Here is a 12,116-nt window from a genome sequence, read left to right as displayed (position 1 = left end):
ACAAGAGAGACTCAAGCTAATGAAGAAGAAACTCCAGTGGAGTGAGGGAGGTGGTATAGGGGAGGAGGGGGAGGAAGACTTAATAAAGGAATCACTTTCATTGACAGTCACTATCACTTTGAACTGCATTATGATGTGAAACTAAAATGCACTATAATACTTTTATAATGCAATAAAAGTATAAATATAAAATAAAAATAAATTACCTGAGATAATTTATTTATAAAGAGGAAAGGATTATTTTGGCTCATAGTTCTGGATGTTTCAGTCCATGACTGGTTGTAGCATTTTGTAGGTCCTGTGTTGAGGTAGCAAACCATGACAGGAGCGTGTGATGGAGCAAAATCATTCACCTTAAGTAGGAAGCAAAAGAAAGTAAGAAGAAGGGACCAGGTTCCTACCATCTCCTTACAGGCATTCCCTTAATGATTTAAAGATATTCCACTAAGCCCCACATCTTAAATTATACCACCTGGGTGCTAAACCTTCAACACATGGTCCTTTAGGGGATATTTCAGATCTAAACTACAATATCCTTCAATATAAAACATTTTTATCTTTTTTACTCAATTAGAAATATGTCTAGGACCAAACTTCATTAACTTCTAACATTTAATGCTATCTATGAATAAATGACCAAATGAATTACATGTCCTCTTTTCTTGGATGATTGGTTCTCTTGACTTGCATTCCAAATTTTACATTAGGGTTTTTTACATTTTTAAATAACATTCTTATTTTCCTTTTCCTCTTGGTAGTATTATATATCATATGATATATAGATATACATAGCTAAATGGATATATAAAAAAGTACCATATGTTGGGTTCAGACTGTATTTAAAAATGTATTTGTCATGTTAACTAGTCATGTTTTAAATCCATGTGGCCAGCCTTGGTTGACTCATATTTCTCTCTTGGCCAGCACATTAAGTATGAACATGCTGCTTGCTACCATATTTTACATCAATATCTTTGGATATCTTTGCCATGTTTCTGATTCTATCACTTTTAGAGTAAAGGACAGTAAACACCATTACTTCTGAAATTACCCTCTCCATTTTCAAGAATCTAGCCAAGTTAAGGGAATAATAAAAATACATCTTGGGCAGAATATCCAGATAAATATCATCTTAAAGGATGCTGGTTCTCTCTTATATATGCTTGGAACTAGGGCAAGTTAATGGTATCTGTGGAAGTCTGATCTTTTGCATGCATGCTTCCTTGGGATGCTGGTCATAGGATAGAAAAAAGCAATCTAAAAAAAAAGCAAGTTAATTATGTCATTGTTTGTGTTAACCTAACCTGCTAAATACCTCTCCTGTGGTGACTGGTATGCAGGAGAGTCATGTTATCAGGATACATGTTCCTCTAGCCAGCTGCCACTGGACAGAACATCAAGAGGGATGGAAGCACTACTTTCTAGTAAGGCACTGGAGGTACTGTGAGAAATGGAAATGAAACTTGTCTAGTCTTAACACCACTGGGCTTTATGGTGAAGCACCATGAGAAATAGAAGTATTACTCTCCCTGCCTGTCTCCATTGGACCTTCTTCCATAAGCATTTTTCAATAAAGCTTATGACTCACATCCCATGTCTGGGTGTCCTCTTTGGTCTCTCAGCAACCTGTCCCACTGCCCTAATATAACTGGGCCATTGTCAGTACATTGTTATCTATTAAATTTATGTGATTTCAAGAGGAATTATGACCTCAGAAAAAGGTTGTTTTAAAAATATATAGATCCAAATATAATGATTAGTCTTTTTATTTATTCCTTTGGCTGTTATCTGATTTCTCTTAAGCTTATCACATATGTATTTTTTCTTTCTAGTTTGACTCTATCTTGTATTTCTTATTTCTTGTCATTACTTCTATATATTTTAGGCCTATCTTTATGCCAAAAGTAAATTTTAAAAACTCATTTCTACTTCAGCGTCATTGTATTAGTCATTCCACCTTTCTCTAGAGTCATAAAAAACTTCTGTCTATGATCAATTTAGAAAAAATACCTTACAATCTTGAGATGAAGTTCTCAAGTACAACCAAAAATAAAAGAAAAAAAGAAAAAGAAAAAAAGAAAAAATAGGCATGAGAGTATGAGAGGGTGGAGGCCAATATATACAGGAACGTATAAAAGGACCTGTGTCTAAAACTTGGCAGGCCACTGACTCTGTAAAACCTGGGTAGGTTACTTTACCGATCAGCCTATTTTCTCATCTTTCTTTCATAATAATCAGATCTACTGTTTTCATTCCAAGATAGCCTCACAAATGTTTTTACTGTGCATGGCAGTTACAAGGTGCTTAAATACAATTCAACACCCAAGTTTGTATCAGTCATAGGACCTGACGCTGCCAAGCAGAGGAGAGAAAATATATCTCTGGATTCAGGGAGCTCATATTCTTACCTGCTTCCACCATACCCTAGATCCCCTTTCCTGGCGAATCAAGGTGCTCTCCTTGTATATCACAGGAAATACTGATGACTGGCACTCTTCAGATCTTATGATGGAGAAAGTCTCAGTGTGAAGTTACTGGATGAAGGTCTATCATTTGGAGAACATTCTATGAATAGAATTGCAAGCACAGATGGCCAAGAGTTCTTTTCAGGGACAGTTTTCTGAACCACATCCATGACAGCTGGTTCCCATGAGTTGGTCTTTACCAAGGGAAGACAGAATCAGGTGGCCTGGCTCACATTCAATTGGGTGTCACCCCATGGAACTGGACATTATTTAGCATAATTTGGTTGGGTTTTGATACAAACTGTTTTGTGATTCTGCTGCTCTTTTCATTACTGAACAAGTTTAATCTGCTTATAGTTTAGTAGCCTAGAGCCTTTCTAGAATATACTTTTCTTCTGTGTGATTTTTTTTTAGTGACACTTATGCTTTGGGCAGAGATAAATTAGAAGATTAAAGGCAAAAATTATGTGTAATAATAGCAGAATCTGATGTGTAACCGTGGTAGAAGCAAATATTTTGCATGCTTCCAATGCTGCTCACTTAACATCATATTTGATACTGTTACTTGTCAGTGATCACTCCATGAAAAACATCTCAGATAGGGAGTAAGCTCAGTGATATTAAAAGAAGACACTGAGCCCACTGTTGTCTAAATGTTAGTGCCTCCCCCTCACATAAAACCCTTACTTCTAAAGTGATGGTATTGGGAGGTGGCCTTTGGGAAATGACCAGATACTGAGGGTTGGGCCCACATGAATAGGATTAGTGCCCTTTAGTACCACCAGAGAGGTCTTTGCCCTTTGCACCATGTGAGCATGAAATAAGAAGTTGCCACATTTGAACAAAGACACAGGGCCTCACCAGATGCCAGATCTGAACATGCCTGAGTCTTGGTCTTTCAGCCACCAGAACTGTGAGTAATGTTTGTATTGTTTACAAGACACCCAGTTTATGATAATCTGTTATAGCAGCCTATGGTCAATAGGTTTTTACTATTTTAAGTATTGATATGCCAGAAAATTATGATAAATACTGTTAAAAAAAAGCTTTGATGACTTCCTGTGCTGAAAATCACTTACTTGCTATGAGATTCACAGAATTTGCAAGTTGAATTTTCCTCCTATTTTTAGATCCTTACTGCCACTGATTGTAATGGTAATGGACAGAAAATATGAGTGAATAGGAGTGCTTGTTTATTACTTCTCAAAACAAATCATATCTGAGTTACCTAGAACATTTACAAACATTTATATTTTTGCCTCCACGATTCAGATTTTATAGACCCAATGTTGGGCTGATGAGTACATAGTATTATAAAACTTCTTAAGTGATTCTAACAATGAATCATAATTAAAACACACCCAAAACACATGCTTCTGGTCTGGCTTTTAGTAACTAGGTTCCTGCTTTTCTTAACTTGTTCCCCATTTCTAGTAACTAAATCCCAAATATGTTGTCTAGTGCCTAAGTTACTTTTTGAAACACTGCCTAGATAATTTACATTTTTTTTTAGTTTGCTTTTTCCTTATAACCTCTTTGGAATATGAGTTCTAAACACTAAATTACAAGAAACAGAATGCCTTCTGTTGGTCTTTCTGGATCTGTAGTTTTGGTTTTCCTGGCATTGTGTTGTCCTCACTCTCCATCTTTCTGTCAAGATATCAATTGATCAGAGGTCTCTAACTTTAGCTCCTTCTCCACACTACCAACTGTTACCCGACAAGAAATTGTTTTGTTAGGTATCTCAAATCTAGGCATGCATGGGGATCTCTAGCAGTGTGAATCAAATAGATATTTGCTCTCATCCACTCCAATCAATAAACCAATTTATTGATTGGTTTCTCCAATCAATAAGTCAGAAGCCCTGGGCAATGATGTAAAAAAGAAATACCCAGACCATTCTGATGATGTTATCACTAGACCATACATTAAGAAAGTGAGCCTATAGCTGGGCTGTTTTTCTTAAGTTTAGTTCCTAACTTGGGGTTGATCTTAAGTTCTAACTCATTTACATTTAGTCTACACTGGTACAATTAACATTCCACCCAAGTGATTACCAAATGAAATATGCTAGTATTAAATCATAGCCAAATGTTACTTCTTCCATTTCTGACCTTCGCCAGTTGAAACTTTTCCTGTTCTTTTCTGGAGTTTGAAGCTCTCCATTTGCCGTCTTCTTTGCTAATCACACATCCCACCTTGTGGTACAGCCATTTATCCATCTAGGTAGACTTTGAACTTCTTGATGATAGGCTTCCAGTCTGAGCTGTCTCTGCAGCTCCAGAGGTTTGACATAGTGACATAGGTCTGATAATGGTGGGTGATCAAATTTAATTTTTTCTTTTTTTAATTGATGTATTGGAGTCATACATCTTTTTTGTGTGTGTGGTACTGGGGGTGGAACCCAGAAACTTTCTACCTCCAGGCTATACTCCCAGAACTATTTTAGATTTTATTTGGGAATAGGGCCTCACTAAGTTGCTGAGAGTTTCACTAAGTAGATGAGACTGTCTTCGAACCTGTGTAATCCTCCTGTCTCAGTTTTCCAAGCACAGGGATTACGAGCGTGCACCACCAAGCCCAGTGGAGTCACACATCTTAATGGGGGTACAAGATGATAGAGGCATGCACACACCCATCACTCATTTAGCCCTTCCTCACTTTTTTTATTTTTTATTTTTTATTGGTGCACTGTATTCATACATCATAGTGGGATACAAAAAACTTTTGTAGACATACATGCACACATCGCCCAGTCAGCCCCCACCCGATCCCCACCTCATTCCGTCCCCATCCCTCCTTCCCATGCTTGGCTTAGTGGTTGACATCTAGTTTTATAGAAATTTATCCAAAATTAAAAATGATAATCTCATATAACAGATTCATTTGTCTGATACCAAGCTTTTGATAACTTAAAGATAACATTTTAATATTTCTTTTTGCTTTCTTTCTTACCAGAGAATATTTTTTTAGGTGAAACTATCATATATTTATATATTTATTTTTCAGGAAACAATCTAACCTAATATGTAATATGGACTCTAGATACCCAAAACAATCTCGAAAAAGAGCAAAGCTAGAAGATATATATTTTCTAATTTCAAACCATATAAAGCTACAATAATTGAAACAGTGTAGTACTGTTCTAAAGGCAGATATATAAACCATTGGAGTTAAATAAAAGCCTAGAGATACATTCTTCCAAATATTGTCAAGTTATTTTTGACAAGGTTTCCATGAACATTTGCTGGAGGAAATAATAATCTTTTAACTAAATATTGTTGAAAAATAATAATTACATGAAAAAGAATAAAATTGGACCCTTACCTAATCCCATGTACAAATATTAACTCAAAATAGATAAAAGACCTAAATATAAATCTTAAGACTATAAACTTTTAGAAGAAAATCTGGGTCATAAAACCTCACAACATTGAAATTGGCAGTGATTTCTTGGATATGATTTTAATGGCACAGGCAACAGAAGGGTATACAAACTCCCTAAAAAATAAAATATTGTATATCCAAAGACAATGTAAACAGAGTTAAAAGTTACTGATAGAATGGGATAAAATATTTCCAAATGCTACATCTGAAGGTATATTAATATTCCAACTAGAAATCCTAGAAATTAACAACAATAAAGGCAAACAATACCATTTAGAGATAGGTAAAAGACTAACATAAGTAATGAATCTCCACAGATAACCAATCTTAGTTGACTGTTGGATGGAAACTCTTGTTTCTCTGGTTCTGGTGTGTGTTAACTATTTCTTCTTTGTAGTTAATCTCTTTGAGTATTTTCTCTAGTGCTGGTTTTGAAGACAAAAATTCCTTCAGTTTCTGTTTGTCATGGAAGCTTCTTATTTTTCCATCTAATTTGATAGAAAGTTTTGCTGGGTAGGAAATTTTTGGCTGGAAGTTGTTTTCTTTCAGAGTTTGGAATATGTTACTCCAAGCCCTTCTGGCTCTCATGACTTGGTTTGGGAAGTCTGGAGTGATTCTAATCGGTTTGCCTCTGAATGTCACTTGGCCCTTTGTTTTTGTTGCCTTTAAGATTCTCTGCTTGGCTTCCACATTGGTCATTTTGACAATTATGTGGTGTGGGGACCCTCTTCTCTGATCCTGTCTAAAGGGAGTTCTATAAGTTTCCTGGACATTTGTATCAACCTCTTGCTCTATGTTTGGAAAATTTTCTGCTATTACTTCCTTGAAGAGATTGTTGATCCCTTTGGTTTCACTTTCTTTTCCCTCCTCTATTCCAATTATTCTTAGGTTAGCTCTCTTAAAATGGGCCCATATTTCTTCAATGTCAGATTCCTGCTGTCGGATATTTTTTTCTAGATTAGAAACTATGCGTTCATTTTTGGAATGATCATCTTCTAAGAGTGAGATTCTGTTCTCCATGTGGTCTAATTGGTTGTTTGTGCTTTGAATTGAGGCCTTTACTTCATGAATTGCATCTTTTATCTCTTTTTGGCTCTCTCTGAATTCTTTTCAAAACACCTCTATTATTTCTACAGTTATTTTCCTGATTTGATCTTCTAGAAATCTCTGATTTTCTGTTTTATCGGGTTCTGATGTTGTGGGATTGTGGGCATTCATTGCTCCATTGTTATTCCTCTTTCCCATGATTTTGGGAGTTTGTGCCTTCTCTGGGTTCTTCCCTTGGGTCACTACAACTTTATTTAAGGTGCTCTGGATCTCGAGTCTGTGGTATCTCAGTCACCACTACTTTACTGGGTTGTATCACAAAGTCTCAGACCCAAGGAGTCAATAGAGGCTTCTTTAGACCATGGGGGGTGCCAGGTTGTGCGATCTCCTATGGTGTGATATCTCTGCCACCGCCACTCCCCCACTGGGTCAAGTCCCTGGGAGTCAGTACTGGGATTTCTCCTCTGGGGCCCGCAATTTGACTCACTGTTTTTGAGTACACAGATGGAGCTGTAGTGGACTCAGTGAATTCGCTGCTGCTGCCGCTGGTGTAATATGGCGCCGCTGCCACGCCCTTGGCCGTGAGGCTGGCGTATTTCTTCTTTGTTTTTGAACTCTGCTCTGAGTCCATGCAGCATGTGCTGAGCCCAGCCACTGGGAGCTTTAGATGCTCCCTGCGCCGAAAAATCTGCCGAATCCCGCCGGACTCTTCCGCAGCAGCTCACCTCGGCTTGCTGTCCGGGCTCTTCCGCAGCGGCTCACCTCGGCTCGCTGTCCGCCGCTCCTCTCTGGAGCCTGGTGGGCTGTTGAATGCATTAGTCTGGTGCCGTCTGGTGAACTTGCCGCTGCTGCCGGCAGTAAGGCGCTGCTGCTGCGTCCTCAGCCGTGAGGCCGGCGTATCTCCTCTGTGGCTCTGAGCTCTGTTATGAGACCCCCTCCTCTCTGGGGATGGTGATTTTTTTGTTTCTCTGGTGATGGTGTTTTCTGGCTATGAAAGGCGCTGATTTTGTGGTAATAGAGATTGGTTGTTAGCGGGGTCTTAAGCCCCCTTTTCTCGGTCACCATCTTCCCAGAAGTCCCCTTCCTCACTTTTGAATGAAAAAAAGATAGTGCTAGATTTGGAAGAGCAGGTATGATTAAATCATGTGCTTCTCAGAAGTTTATTCTCTCTCTCTCTCTCTCTCTCTCTCTCTTGGAGTACTGAGGATTGAACTCAGGGGCATTGGTACATCCACCTCTGAACTACACTGCATTTTATTTTTTGTTTCAAAATAGAATCTCACTATGTTGCAGCGTGCCTCATGAGGTTGGTGAGGTTGGCTGCAAACTTGCAATCTTTTTGTCTCAGCCCCTCAAGTACTGGGATTACAAGCATGTGCCATCACACTTGGTGTCTTTCTTAGTGGAAAATCTTAGTGATTTGAAAGTATTATAAACTTCCCTTGAAAATGTCCATAAAAATGAAAATCTAAAAATAAAGAACAATATGTTGGAACAGTGAATAGAAGGACTATTGCAAGAAGAATTATAAAAATTATGATGTTGATTCTTACTATCTGCTCTTGGTTTTGTTCAGAAGATTCATTATAGAGAGGTCTTGGGATTCTTTGGCAGACCTGAGTGAGACTGAAATGACACTGGTTCCTTCAGAACAGTGAGTGCAACAGCAGTACTTTAGTCCCAGTGGTTGTCACAACAAAGTCAGCTGACTCCAGAAACTGTCCCTTCAGAAGCAGTGTTTTCAGAATGTTAGCCCTTTTTTTCAAGAGAGAACTTCAATACTGCACACTATTTTTTCATTTCAATATGAAGAAAACTGAGGTTTTTGCAGAGTGCTTTATAAAACTAAGAATCAAACACCGGGCGTGGTGGCACAGGCTTGTAATCCCCGCACTTGGGAGGCAGAGACAGGAGGATCACGCAGTTTAGAAGCCAGCTGTGCTGGCTTAAGAGACCCTGTTCCAAATGTTAAAAAGTATAAAAATGGGTCTGAGTGTATAGGTTGGAGGTAGAAGGGTTTCCAGGAACCCCAGTACCACCACCAAAAAAACAAAAACAAAAACAAAAAACTAAGAATCAAAAGACATCGACTTGGCCATTCCTCTTACAAGGCAGTTGGTAACCAGACTTGGATCATTAAGGTCATGTATTCATTTTTCTGTTCATCAAGGAAATAGGTGCGAAAACTTGGTTTCTTCACTTATTTTTTTCTTCTATTCACCATAAACAAAGGAAAACTTTACAATGTCACGAAATAAGGTGTTAAAACCTGAAATGAAAGGTATCTATTTCCAAAAACTTTAGCAGCATCAGAAAATTCCTAGTTATTATCAGAAGGCTTAAATTATTCATAAATTGGAAAATGGGACTTGAGAGTTGATGTAACTTAATGACAAGTCCCCAAGAAAAAACTGTCTCTTTTTAAAGTACATTCAAAGATGTGGGTGTAAAGTGCCCAGGGAAGCTTTCAAAATATTGAACTTAGCCAATGCACTTATTCCAGTTTTCTCAGCATTATTTCAGTTCTCACTCTTCTATAATTCAGGGCCCACTCCAGGAGGAGGGAACACACCAGTTAATTTAAAATGCTTTAATGTATATCTTTGAGAATACCAATGCCAATCTCAATAGCCTGTATGGGGAAGGCGGGAGTAGGGAGGGAGGGGAGAAAGCCCACTGAGTGATGTGTGCATGTATGTTACTATCACTGTGAACCACATTATGATGTGAAACCAATCCACCCATAAAGGTATAAAAAATAAAATGATTTAATATGGGTAATTATCAGTCAGATGTTGGGGAGCTGAAATTTAAGTAGATAAGACTAGTGACTCATACTGTCTCTAGGTCCATCCATGCTGCTGTAACAAAATCCCTGTGAGCAGATAATGTATTAAGAATGGAAACTTATGTTTTCACAGTTCCAGAGGCTAGGGGTTCTAAGACCAAAGTGCTTGTGCATTTGATTGGCTGGTGAAGGACACTGTCTCTTCCAAGATGGCACCTTGTTGCTTCACATTCTTGAAAGGGAAACACTTTGTCCTCACATGGCTGGAAAGCAGGTAGGCAAGGTAGCCCAGATCTATCTGATGCCTTTTATAAGGGAATTAGTCTTACTCACAAAAGAAGCACTCTCATGATCCAGTCATATTTTGTAGACCTCATCTCTTCATACCATCACATTAGCCATTAAGCTTCAACACTTGGATTGTTTTTGAGAAGGATAATACTAAAATCGTAGGGCAGAGGTAATTACTGCAAGAGGTAGGTTTATCTCTAAGGCCCGGGAACAAAAAGAAAAAAAAATCAGATTATTTAATCTAGAAGTTAATATGAGATCTTTTAGATTTGAAACTTCTGAGGAGAGATTCCGGGCTAAAACCAGCATCCCGGGAATTTGTGAATGAATGAAAGTTGTGAACCTTGTACGTTACAACGTGAATGAATCAAAGTCTCCTCTTAAGATGCTCACGGCATAGCAGGGAGGTAATGATATGTGTGAAGGCAGTTTTTAAATTCTAACAACAAATAGTATGGGAAGGTGAATTTCAAATAGAACTATATCAATTAACTTCAAATTTATTTAACATGACCATTCAAATAAGATATTCTGGAGCAGTTTTGATTTTGCATCTCTTGCCAATTGTTGAACTGCAAGATAAACTATTTAACCTGATTTTTGTCTTGGAATATATAATAATCAGTTGTACACCTGCATGTCACAATAAGCTTCTGGATCTATTTTATTGGCACCTAAAGTCACAGAAAAAATTTACAGTTTGTGCCTCAAAGTTATTCAAGAGGTGTTTTTCATAGCCTATCTTTCCTAAGTTTACCTCAGAAAATTCTAGAGATTAGATCAGCTTCTCAGGCATTTGGCTGTGTAGAGCTGAAAGGGGTAGAAAAATGTCCTTGTCATACCTTGTGAGAAATTCTTAAGCATACCGAAGCAGAGACAGAGTCTCTGAATACAGGGAAGATAATGGAACTTAAGTGTTTTACTGAGGTAGTCACTTTACCTTAGTGTCTCATGTTTGAGAAATTATTTATCACAAAGTTTAAGAGTCAGAAACATTTCATCAACAGCCTCCAAATTACATATGCTTTCAGGTGGCAAATAATTTCAGATCAGTCATTCTCAGCTCTTTTTAAACACACAGGTGGCAAAATTAACGTGTATTTTGTTTGACTATAAAATAACATGAAATTTAATTATGAAATAATGGGCATCAGGAATACACCCTCTTGATTTAAAAGAACTATCTTTTTCTGCACCATTTCATCTTAAATGATTTATATAAATGCCACATAAAACCTCTGCATTTTGTCAGAAAAAGAACTTCTACAAGTATCTGCAGCCAGGATCTCTCCCTGTAATTAGCTTCTCATTATGTTGCTTACCCTTCAATCCACTCAAATAGTTCATGTTAATTGCACAATATTTCATTGTTAGCAGAATGTGTGAATAGCATTTTTTATTTAATAGAAATTGAATTCTTAATACAAACCTTTTCTAAAATAAATCACATTTTCTGATTGCCTAGCAGATAGTGTTTAAAAAAATTTACTCATGTCACTTGATTTGAAAAAATGGTAAGGAAAACTTTATTTCAGGGGGTTACTACAATGAGGTTTTGACACACACACACACACACACACACACACACACACACACACACAGAGAGAGAGAGAGAGAGAGAGAGAGAGAGAGAGAGAAACAAAAATATCAGTCTCAACTCTCAACTCCAAATATAAGATCAGGTAGAAATTTGTAAATGCTAGGGTTTGTATTTATAATGTCTTCCTAGATCTGAGACAGGCAGCCATATTGGAGGCAGGGCTTGCTTGGCTGCTCAGAAGGGCCTTTGGAAGTGTGGCCTTGGTGCCTGTATATGGTTTCTCCTCCCTTCCTCTCTTTCTGCTTCCAGCCTTCCTGATGTGAGAGCAGAGCTTTCTTACTTTCCCTGCTAATTAACCGGGGCATGCCCTGAGCTCAGAAGACTTTACCTGACCTAACGTGACCCGAAACTTTGAAATCTCCAAACTGTGAGCAAATAAATCTCCTTCCTCTAAATTGTTGGGGTTAAGATTTTGGGGTCACAGCATTGATAATTCCTACTAAAACAATAGCTAAGGATATAGGAGGGGTCAGAGTGGAATATTACTAAGAGGATGCATCAGGGGTAAGAGGGGTCCTGGCTGAAGTGACTTAAGATT

Source organism: Muscardinus avellanarius (assembly GCF_963383645.1).
Source record: "Muscardinus avellanarius genome assembly, chromosome: 8".
NCBI lineage: Eukaryota > Metazoa > Chordata > Mammalia > Rodentia > Gliridae > Muscardinus > Muscardinus avellanarius.
This window is presented reverse-complemented; position numbering follows the sequence as displayed.